The sequence below is a fragment of the Berghia stephanieae genome, chromosome 4 (genome assembly GCF_034508935.2).
Source record: "Berghia stephanieae isolate SIO BIC M18660-M18661 chromosome 4, UCSD_Bste_1.3, whole genome shotgun sequence".
In the NCBI taxonomy this organism is placed as follows: Eukaryota; Metazoa; Mollusca; class Gastropoda; order Nudibranchia; family Aeolidiidae; genus Berghia; species Berghia stephanieae.
In genome coordinates, this window is record NC_088363.1 from 28,424,350 (window position 1) to 28,436,849 (window position 12,500).

A 12,500-nucleotide genomic window follows, 5' to 3' on the forward strand; every position below is an offset into this window, starting at 1 on the left:
CTCTAGCTGGTCTCGGTGCTAAAAATTTAAATATCCCTGTTTTATTGAGGAGAGGTATTATGATTTCTTAAATTGACACAGACTAAAATTTGAGAATTTTGTCAATATAACGTTAAATTCCTTTTTTTTTTTTTGGCATAGCTCAGTCGGTAGAGCACTCACTTCACACGCAAAGGGACTCAGAACGATTATCTGTTATGAGGAGGTATTTTCTCTCACCCCCTTTGCCCCTGTCCAATCAACAGCGTTTGGGAAGCTCAGTCTATTAGATCTGATGGAAAGTACTTGGCGATAGACTAACATCCTATCCTAAAGGCAGAAATCCGTTTTACGCTGTAGAAACCGGTATAAACCCAGTTTCCATGTGCCTAATAGACATTTTACTCCTACATAACTCCGATAGTGCAATAGATCGGATATTGTCATGATGTGTACATGCTACCACTATTTCTCATCCAACATAATGTTAAAAGCCTTTGTGAGTTGGATAGTTATGTATCAATGGATAGTTACAACAATCAGATTAGAGTAGGGATTATTTACAATCTGAAAAATACCAGAGTCATCAGATTTCGCAGTGTAAGATGATTATGCAATACGTTTGCTAGCAACAACCTTGTATGGCAGCAGCAGCCTCTTATGGTTATCACACTACCATGTTATGACGATCGACCCAATCAGCAAAGTCCGGTCCGCACTCGTGCACCGTCGCGAACCTGCCCTGTAGCATCGTCACAACACACCGTTCGACTAGAGGCTTCTCAGGTTCTTGCCCACAGCGGGTACGGCATCCAACCGTTGATGGACCGCTAAGTGAAACGATGGAACAAATAGTACAGAAGACATAACAGAAGACGATTTTATCTTTCAGTCCAAATTTTGGATGAGATATTGAGACCATTCAATTCAGATATATTTACCCAAGAGACAAAACCCATGTTTTAATTTTTCGACAAGTTTTTCATCGTCTATAAAGTTATGAAAAAAAACTAATTCTACAAGCAATCAAGAATATTCTTAATTAGGATAACCACCCACAACTCGTCCTTCCTTGAGCTATATAAAAGCCTTTGAAGTCCACATAGTAAATTCTTCTTTAGTGTAACTGTATCAAATGAGAGGTTTGCCATCATTCTTTATACTCTTTCTCCTTCAAGAATGAACTCTTCAGAATGTTAATTGATACTCCAAACTCTTCAGTTGAATGCGGTACACTTAGAACGCCCATCGGCCACTCCACAGAAACAAGTTTGCTTATATGCCTGTCTCTATTATATAACAACTGGTAAAATGTACCAAGGGATAGTTAATAATTTCGGGCAATGCTCTCTATATACTCTAGATTGCTATGGTTTCAGGGCAACACCATATAAGAAAACCCCGTTATTTGTCACATACTACATATAATATGTAAGTACAACATTAGTTTTCGTTTTCCATGTCATACCCCAAATCTTTCTCGAGCACTCTTCATGGTCACATTTCTTTGAGATAGGCGGGAAGAGGGCGGGTGATGGGGGGCGGGAGGTGAGGGATGAGACATTGGAAGATTAGGAGGACGGGAAAAGGATGAGGAAATGAATGGAGGGAAGGAGGGGGTGGAGCAAAAGAAGTAATAACAAAAAAAGTAATGGCAACTGATTAAAATAAGACTCTAGCGGTGGAAGGAGGAAAAAAAGAGGCGGAAAAAGAGTAGGAAGAGAATGTGGAGGAGGAGGAGGAGGAGGCGGAGAGGAGGAGGAGGAGGAGGAGGAGGAGGAGGAGGAGGAGGGGAGGAGAAGAAGAAGAAGAAGAAGAAGAAGAAGAAGAAGAAGAAGAAGAAGAAGAAGAAGAAGAAGAAGAAGAAGAAGAGAAGAAGAAGAAGAAGAAGAAGAAGAAGAAGAGAAGAAGAAGAAGGAAGAAGAAGAAGAAGAAGAAGAAGAAGAAGAAGAAGAAGAAGAAAAGAAGAGAACAACAACAACAACAACAAAACAAAAAGAAAACAAAACAAAAACAAATCAAACAAACAAGCAACAACAACAACAACAGCAACAAACCACAACAAAACAAAACAAACATTAAAGACAGAAATAATATCTCTGATATGTAACATAGATGTTTCACAGTCATATTTTTTTCTCATATCACAAACACATCACTTCTTTTATTATGACAAAGAGGAAGCTCAGCTCAACCTCGACTGTTTGTTGATGTAACTAAAACTATCTCTTGTCCATCTTCGACCTACCTGTTCACGTACCTTCATCCAGCGAAGAGGTCATTATGATTTTTTCATCTCTTAACGACGGAGATCTTTCACCCCTCGTCTGTTAGTGCCATTATCTTGATGTGTATCAATTTATTCTCTTGCCTATCTCCTCTTGTGTCTCTTTCCTATCTTTCTAGTGTTTTCTCTAGTCTTCTTCTCCCTCTTCTTTTTTTTTTACCTCCCCCCCCCCAACCCTCCCTCTCTCTCATAATATTCTGTATCACCACAGGTATTTGTTTTAAAATGTCATATGCACTCCTCATTTCTCATTCACTCTTTTTCCAATGATCTTTAAAAACCTTAAATTCCCGCTCGTTCTCTTTTTCTCAGTTCTATTAAATCTTACTTTCCACATAGCCCACAATTCACTAACCCCCCCCCCCCCCCCCCCCCCCCCCTCCACCCAGCTCATTTGATTTTAAATCGTCCTACATATATTTGAGCAATGCCTGAGTTACCAATGTATACAAAAAGTTAGTATTTTAAAGCAGTAACATCGATACACCAAAGTAAACAAAACGAACCGCCAGATCAATTGCAAAATCAAACAAAACAGCCATTAACTCAAATGGTATGAATTACTGAAGACTAGGATTGATATCATCAATCCATTCAATGTAGTGTCATATATTTAAACTCAGAATTAGACGTTGGATTGAAAACAGTGGGTGGATACGTCATAAGTAATGAACGAAGAGTGGGTATACATTTTACAATAAGAAAATGTTCATACAAATCACCTATTGACCATTAGATTTTTGACCAATCAAAAACGCAAGATTTGTTGCACACCCTCACGTCTTCTCGGACAAACTACCTAATTGTTTACAAACAATGAAATGAGATGAGTTAAAACTTTGCTTTTTGTTGTTATTTTCTTGACCACCAGTCTAGGTGATTAGTTCCAATTAGATTCTCAGTCAGACTATAGATAGTATGCGCTTGGCTAAGAAGCTCACATTATTGCCATCCGGAAGTATAACGGACCAACACACACAACTGTGTGTCGTAACCAAGAACGTTTATAGTCTGATTAATACAGTTTAGTGAGAAGTACTCATAAACGCGGATGGCAAAAAACAATAACAAAGACCCGAGTGACGTCAACTTCATTCTATGTATAAATAGAACGAAGTTGACGTCACTCGGGTCTTGTTAATGTTTTTTTCCATCCACGTTTCTGAGTAATTCTCACATAACTATTCTCCAGACTATAAAAGTTTTGGTTACACATAGTTTTGAGTGCTGTTCCGTTATATTTCCGGATGGTAATGTTGTGAGCTTCTTAGCCAAGCGCATACTATCTATATACGTTTTATGTGACACATGGTTTTGTGTGTTGAAACAATAGGTAAGGAAGGCGTGACATCAAACCTTCTACTCTTTTGGTCCCTAAATCCTTGAATAAGGAATGAATAGGTTACATAAAAGTGGCAGAACTTTTTTAGTAGCAGGATGTCTGGGCAGGTTCTTAGAATTACAGAACGCAAAAGAGCGAGGATGGATGATCTTTATTAACGACCAGCATATATTTAGACTAGGGAATGGGATACCATCATTCTGACACCAGAAGTTGAAATATATAAGGTATGTATCCAGCCCTCTGGAAGAGTGGTTTTACACTTCCAATGAAATAGGAACCAGTTGTTATGACATCACACTGTTTTTCCCTATTAATACAGTAGTATTTTACTTAAACGTTTACTTACACAATCATAATATGGAGTTTTATGAGTTTAATAATACCTCTCATTTTTTATTAAATATTGGTTGCTCGGACTCAATTTGTTTTTAAATCCCCAGTGCAGGCAGCGAGATATTTGAGTTCGATCCGCGATGGAGGCAGAGGAGAAATCTGAGGTTGGAGACAGACCTTTTTTATTTTTATTTTTTTTGAGATTGTTTTTCACATATTGGTTTTTATCTTCCTGTTTTGCCTGACATTGTTTCATACTCACCTCTTTTCGGATTTTGATCTTATACCAGAGCCTGCTCCCCATTTTGACGCGACAGTTCAGTGTTTAATCCAAATACGAGTAGATTACGTGAGGAAAACTGAGTTTAACCAGTTAAATGCCGTACTCTGGAAGGTACGCATTAAAAGACTATTGGCCGGAAAACTCGTCCTTGAATAAATATCGATCGATTTAATTGACCTTCATCTTTGTAAAAAGTCTCAAACCTGGGATTCCGCGAAATTCCGGGTTTAAGAGTTCTTGCAAAGATGAGGGTCGTTTAGATCGATCAAATTTTTACAGAGCGAGTTTTCTGGTCAATCTTTTAAATATGTGAGTACGGCAGTAAATTGGTTAAACTCAAAGCAATTCGATTTTGGAAACTTAAGATTGTTGGAGTTTAAGAAACAAACGTCTCTCAGAAAACAGAGCTTACTGGATGTCTCTGCGTTATTTGTGTTGAGAACAGAGCTCATAAGAGTGACTAACTGCTAGCTCCCTAATAAAACTTATCGATTGTAGAGCGTCCCTCTTGTGACCAATCTAAGATGCCGTAACAGTCGGATGGTGGGCCTGAATTTTCATTGCCGTTAAGTTTTTATTCCCTATTGCCCTCTTGCATTTTACTTCTCATTTCAATTCTTGTTTTTACCAATAAAACGTTCCTGGTGTTTATGTGGTGACCTCATGACCTCAAGAAGTTGCGAGAGGGGCCCAAGATAGTTGGGCATTACATATAATTTTTTTTTTTTGAGTGGTGGATAGTGTCGATTGTAGAGCGTCCCTCTCGTGCCCAGGCGGAGGAGCCGTAACAGTTGGCTCGTGGCTTCGACTCCCCATCGCAGTAAAATATTTTATTCTATGTCTTCTGGCACATTTCTACTCACTTTATTTCTTGTTATTCTCTCCAAGAGGATGCCTTTAATCCTAACATATGATTTATAAGGACATCTTAACATTCCGACTAAGTACGATTTTGAGACGATATAGTCACATTTTCGAGAAAATATCCTCATAAATAAATTCCATGGAGCCGAAGTTTATACCGGTTTCTATAGCATGGAATAGACAATAGCAATTACTTGCCACCCTTTAGATAGTACGCTAGACTGCTTTCGCAAAGTACTTTTCGATAGAACTGACAGACCCAGCTACCCATTAATCTCTGCTGGGGGCGAGGGGGGGGGGGGGGTCAGAAAAAAAATCTCTTCACTTGTAATCGATCTCACTCCCTTTAATGTGAAGTGAGTGCTGAGCTATCTGGACCCCTTCTTAACCATCTCCTTACCAACTATAGGAAAATTGTCACATTCGTTACGATACAACCAACATTTTTCTTACTCAATTTTCTTTTGTACATCATAAAGTTTAAAGAAAATGAACAGTGTGTTGTAGAGTATGTTTTGTTAAAGAATTTATATATCGCAAGAACTTTACTGCTATTTTGTTTGAGTGATAAAAAAAATATAATCTTTTATTAGTTGGGTATGAAGTTTTGGGGAAAATCCTGAAAATGGCTGGTAAGGAGAGGGTTAAGTAAACACAATGATCATACTGAGGCACATACATTTATTGTGGGCTTAGAGAACAGAGTAACTAGAGATGACAACACGTCGGTCTCAAATAATTACTTTCTGTAGAATCTCTTAAATGAAATAACATTTGCACTAAGACACGCATGTCTTCTACCGTCGGGATATAGGGACGTAGATCTAGGATTAATTAATAGGTGACCAATCGCTTCAATACATTATTATGTCTGGTGATTTCGATTCTAAAAAACAATATTTTGTTGTTGAAACGTAGGATAATGTTAGATACATCTAATTGAAGACAATAGACACAATGACATTAATTGAACTATAATCTCACACTTTATGTCACTTTTACTTTAAATTGACTTTTTTTTTCTCTGCACCTGGTTCACCTAGACATAATACCGTTTTGAGACGGTAGGGCACATATTGTGCAACCCGTGATCCGGTCTTGGAACGCCATTAAGTTTCTATCAATGCCGCCAGCGTTTCCGGTCGAATTCAGACGCTAATTATGAGTGTGTGGCGAACACATGGGCGGGTAGAATCTCATCTTCTTGTTCAGAAAAGTGAGTGGAGCAGGCACTTATGTTGGTAACAACAAGATATGAAGTGAGTAGAAAAGTGCCAGAAGACAATAGAGAATAAAAATTATTTTCGCGGCGGTGGTGGGGTTTGAACCTGCGACCTTATTGGTACGACAACCCGCCTGGCAGGTGAGAGCGTGGCTCTACCGTGTGAGCTATCCACGAACACATAAAAATATTCGTTTCAAACCCAAAGTCATTTCTAGATCCCTCTCTCACCCACTTCTTGAGATCGCCGATTCGTTCGCCACCATCGCGAAGTAATTTTGACCAGCAGTTAAGCTTAATAGCCAATATTCTCATCACAAACATATAACATAGAAACGATTGAGACATTGAGTATGCTCCGGTGTATGGGGTGAATTTTTAATTCAGAAAAGTGAGTGGAGCAGGCACTTATGTTGGTAACAACAAGATATGAAGTGAGTAGAAAAGTGCCAGAAGACAATAGAGAATAAAAATTATTTTCGCGGCGGTGGTGGGGTTTGAACCTGCGACCTTATTGGTACGACAACTCCGCCTGGCAGGTGAGAGCGTGGCTCTACCGTGTGAGCTATCCACGAACACATAAAAATATTCGTTTCAAACCCAAAGTCATTTCTAGATCCCTCTCTCACCCACTTCTTGAGATCGCCGATTCGTTCGCCACCGTCGCGAAGTAATTTTGACCAGCAGTTAAGCTTAATAGCCAATATTCTCATCACAAACATATAACATAGAAACGATTGAGACATTGAGTATGCTCCGGTGTATGGGGTGAATTTTTAATTCAGAAAAGTGAGTGGAGCAGGCACTTATGTTGGTAACAACAAGATATGAAGTGAGTAGAAAAGTGCCAGAAGACAATAGAGAATAAAAATTATTTTCGCGGCGGTGGTGGGGTTTGAACCTGCGACCTTATTGGTACGACAACTCCGCCTGGCAGGTGAGAGCGTGGCTCTACCGTGTGAGCTATCCACGAACACATAAAAATATTCGTTTCAAACCCAAAGTCATTTCTAGATCCCTCTCTCACCCACTTCTTGAGATCGCCGATTCGTTCGCCACCATCGCGAAGTAATTTTGACCAGCAGTTAAGCTTAATAGCCAATATTCTCATCACAAACATATAACATAGAAACGATTGAGACATTGAGTATGCTCCGGTGTATGGGGTGAATTTTTAATTCAGAAAAGTGAGTGGAGCAGGCACTTATGTTGGTAACAACAAGATATGAAGTGAGTAGGAAAGTGCCAGAAGACAATAGAGAATAAAAATTATTTTCGCGGCGGTGGTGGGGTTTGAACCTGCGACCTTATTGGTACGACAACTCCGCCTGGCAGGTGAGAGCGTGGCTCTACCGTGTGAGCTATCCACGAACACATAAAAATATTCGTTTCAAACCCAAAGTCATTTCTAGATCCCTCTCTCACCCACTTCTTGAGATCGCCGATTCGTTCGCCACCATCGCGAAGTAATTTTGACCAGCAGTTAAGCTTAATAGCCAATATTCTCATCACAAACATATAACATAGAACGCGAAAATAATTTTATTCTCTATTGTCTTCTGGCACTTTTCTACTCACTTCATATCTTGTTGTTACCAACATAAGTGCCTGCTCCACTCACTTTTCTGAATTAAAAATTCACCCCATACACCGGAGCATACTCAATGTCTCAATCGTTTCTATGTTATATGTTTGTGATGAGAATATTGGCTATTAAGCTTAACTGCTGGTCAAAATTACTTCGCGATGGTGGCGAACGAATCGGCGATCTCAAGAAGTGGGTGAGAGAGGGATCTAGAAATGACTTTGGGTTTGAAACGAATATTTTTATGTGTTCGTGGATAGCTCACACGGTAGAGCCACGCTCTCACCTGCCAGGCGGAGTTGTCGTACCAATAAGGTCGCAGGTTCAAACCCCACCACCGCCGCGAAAATAATTTTTATTCTCTATTGTCTTCTGGCACTTTTCTACTCACTTCATATCTTGTTGTTACCAACATAAGTGCCTGCTCCACTCACTTTTCTGAATTAAAAATTCACCCCATACACCGGAGCATACTCAATGTCTCAATCGTTTCTATGTTATATGTTTGTGATGAGAATATTGGCTATTAAGCTTAACTGCTGGTCAAAATTACTTCGCGATGGTGGCGAACGAATCGGCGATCTCAAGAAGGGGGTGAGAGAGGGATCTAGAAATGACTTTGGGTTTGAAACGAATATTTTTATGTGTTCGTGGATAGCTCACACGGTAGAGCCACGCTCTCACCTGCCAGGCGGAGTTGTCGTACCAATAAGGTCGCAGGTTCAAACCCCACCACCGCCGCGAAAATAATTTTTATTCTCTATTGTCTTCTGGCACTTTTCTACTCACTTCATATCTTGTTGTTACCAACATAAGTGCCTGCTCCACTCACTTTTCTGAATTAAAAATTCACCCCATACACCGGAGCATACTCAATGTCTCAATCGTTTCTATGTTATATGTTTGTGATGAGAATATTGGCTATTAAGCTTAACTGCTGGTCAAAATTACTTCGCGATGGTGGCGAACGAATCGGCGATCTCAAGAAGTGGGTGAGAGAGGGATCTAGAAATGACTTTGGGTTTGAAACGAATATTTTTATGTGTTCGTGGATAGCTCACACGGTAGAGCCACGCTCTCACCTGCCAGGCGGAGTTGTCGTACCAATAAGGTCGCAGGTTCAAACCCCACCACCGCCGCGAAAATAATTTTTATTCTCTATTGTCTTCTGGCACTTTTCTACTCACTTCATATCTTGTTGTTACCAACATAAGTGCCTGCTCCACTCACTTTTCTGAATTAAAAATTCACCCCATACACCGGAGCATACTCAATGTCTCAATCGTTTCTATGTTATATGTTTGTGATGAGAATATTGGCTATTAAGCTTAACTGCTGGTCAAAATTACTTCGCGATGGTGGCGAACGAATCGGCGATCTCAAGAAGTGGGTGAGAGAGGGATCTAGAAATGACTTTGGGTTTGAAACGAATATTTTTATGTGTTCGTGGATAGCTCACACGGTAGAGCCACGCTCTCACCTGCCAGGCGGAGTTGTCGTACCAATAAGGTCGCAGGTTCAAACCCCACCACCGCCGCGAAAATAATTTTTATTCTCTATTGTCTTCTGGCACTTTTCTACTCACTTCATATCTTGTTGTTACCAACATAAGTGCCTGCTCCACTCACTTTTCTGAATTAAAAATTCACCCCATACACCGGAGCATACTCAATGTCTCAATCGTTTCTATGTTATATGTTTGTGAGGAGAATATTGGCTATTAAGCTTAACTGCTGGTCAAAATTACTTCGCGATGGTGGCGAACGAATCGGCGATCTCAAGAAGTGGGTGAGAGAGGGATCTAGAAATGACTTTGGGTTTGAAACGAATATTTTTATGTGTTCGTGGATAGCTCACACGGTAGAGCCACGCTCTCACCTGCCAGGCGGAGTTGTCGTACCAATAAGGTCGCAGGTTCAAACCCCACCACCGCCGCGAAAATAATTTTTATTCTCTATTGTCTTCTGGCACTTTTCTACTCACTTCATATCTTGTTGTTACCAACATAAGTGCCTGCTCCACTCACTTTTCTGAATTAAAAATTCACCCCATACACCGGAGCATACTCAATGTCTCAATCGTTTCTATGTTATATGTTTGTGATGAGAATATTGGCTATTAAGCTTAACTGCTGGTCAAAATTACTTCGCGATGGTGGCGAACGAATCGGCGATCTCAAGAAGTGGGTGAGAGAGGGATCTAGAAATGACTTTGGGTTTGAAACGAATATTTTTATGTGTTCGTGGATAGCTCACACGGTAGAGCCACGCTCTCACCTGCCAGGCGGAGTTGTCGTACCAATAAGGTCGCAGGTTCAAATCCCACCACCGCCGCGAAAAAAATTTTTATTCTCTATTGTCTTCTGGCACTTTTCTACTCTCTTCATATCTTGTTGTTACCAACATAAGTGCCTGCTCCACTCACTTTTCTGAATTAAAAATTCACCCCATACACCGGAGCATACTCAATGTCTCAATCGTTTCTATGTTATATGTTTGTGATGAGAATATTGGCTATTAAGCTTAACTGCTGGTCAAAATTACTTCGCGATGGTGGCGAACGAATCGGCGATCTCAAGAAGTGGGTGAGAGAGGGATCTAGAAATGACTTTGGGTTTGAAACGAATATTTTTATGTGTTCGTGGATAGCTCACACGGTAGAGCCACGCTCTCACCTGCCAGGCGGAGTTGTCGTACCAATAAGGTCGCAGGTTCAAACCCCACCACCGCCGCGAAAATAATTTTTATTCTCTATTGTCTTCTGGCACTTTTCTACTCACTCCACCTTCTTGTTGAAAGGTTAAAATTGACCCCAGGCGTTGGTTGCTATTGTTATTATTTTCATAACCAATCATGTTGTGGCTCTTTGTACTTCTTGCTTATTACTTTGTTTTATAGACAAATGAAGAAGAGATGGAATGGTGAGGAGTCGAGAGAGAGAGAGAGAGAGAGAGAGAGAGAGAGAGAGAGAGAGAGAGAGAGGGGGGGGAGGAGAGTTTTTCATATGTAATTTGTCAAAGGTACTAATTGCTCGCCAATGTTATTATCTTCTAAACCAATTGTCTTTTGGATCATTGTACTTCGTGCTTATTACTTTGTTTTATAGATTTATGAAGAAGAGAGGGAATGGTGAGCTGATTAGAGAGAGAGAGAGAGAGAGAGAGGGAGAGAGAGAGAGAGAGAGAGAGAGAGAGAGAGAGAGAGAGAGAGGGGGCAGGGGGGGGGGAGGAGAGTGTTTCATATTAAAGTGTCAAAGACAATTGCTTGCTACCCTTTGTGTAGGATGCTAGTCTATCGCGATTTATTTGACGCTAGTCTATAGCGAAGTACTTTCCTAGAGATCTAACAGAGTCCGTTACTCAATCAAGAGGGTCCTAGTCCTAGGATCCACCTTGGTCCCTTTGAATGAGCAGCTTGTCATTGTCAGTACTCTCTCAATTTAGCTATCGAGGCCCATGTATACTTTGGGATAGTCCATTATATATTATAAGGTTTAACAAGTTTCTTATTTGGGGCCAAAGAAAACGGTAGGGACTGCCTGAAGCCTGTCATCGTGAAAATACTAACGAAAGAGTGAAAATGGAGAGGCCTCGTATAGGAACTATACAGACAATGGACGTTTCTGGTACAAACCCTTCGTCAGCACAACAATACACAGATTGACGTGGAAAACAAATAAAATAAAATGCAAAATAACTTGTGTCGTCTGTACTCAATGGTGGTTGCAGTATGTATCCAGCATAGTATTAATTGTTTAGTATTTCAATACAATTTTGCGAATGCTTCCATCCCCAACTCCACCTTCATTATCCCAAACAATAAGAAGATGCTGGACTGCAACTGATTGCTGGACAGATGGATCAGAAAAACGTGTTTGATTTAATAGAGATTCTACTCCTTTCTAAATTATGATTCCCTCTAGGAACTGTTTTCAAAACAAGAGACCCATCGCGTCAATCAAATACGCCTTTTATGTCGGATATATCGAGCGAAATTATGTGGAAGACGTTTTCCCAGAAACCACTATGCACATCTCAAGACCGGCTAGAGAACATGCATATAGAATGACGATTACCCCCTTCAATTCATCCATTTTCTAGTAGACTATGGAATTGTTCACCATCTGATGCAGCTGAATCTGATAACCCTGATCTTTTAAAAATATTTGGTGTCACTACTCAAGCACTATTAATTGATATATTAAACAATCCATTAATTACAAGTTTTCTATTTAATAAATTTTAAAATCTAGTGTAGTTCAGTCCATGAACTTGATATTTGTAAAAAACGAAGAAAAAAATAAAATAAATCGAATAAAGAAAATTGCGTTTTAGGACTAATTATTCAGAGTTACGACCAAATTTAATGGGTTAAAATAAGTTTAAGAAATAAAACTCACCCTTCTTTATTATAAAGGTATTACTTATAGATTTTATAAGTTGATTTTGAGGTACAGATTCACCACGACATGATACTGTCTTGAGACAAACTGTTACATATTGTTTGAATTTCATTTTATCTAAGATCGGAAGATATACATTTACTATGAATAGATTTGTTTATTGTATCACTTCCCACAAAACCACCCCTTGGATTCATGGTG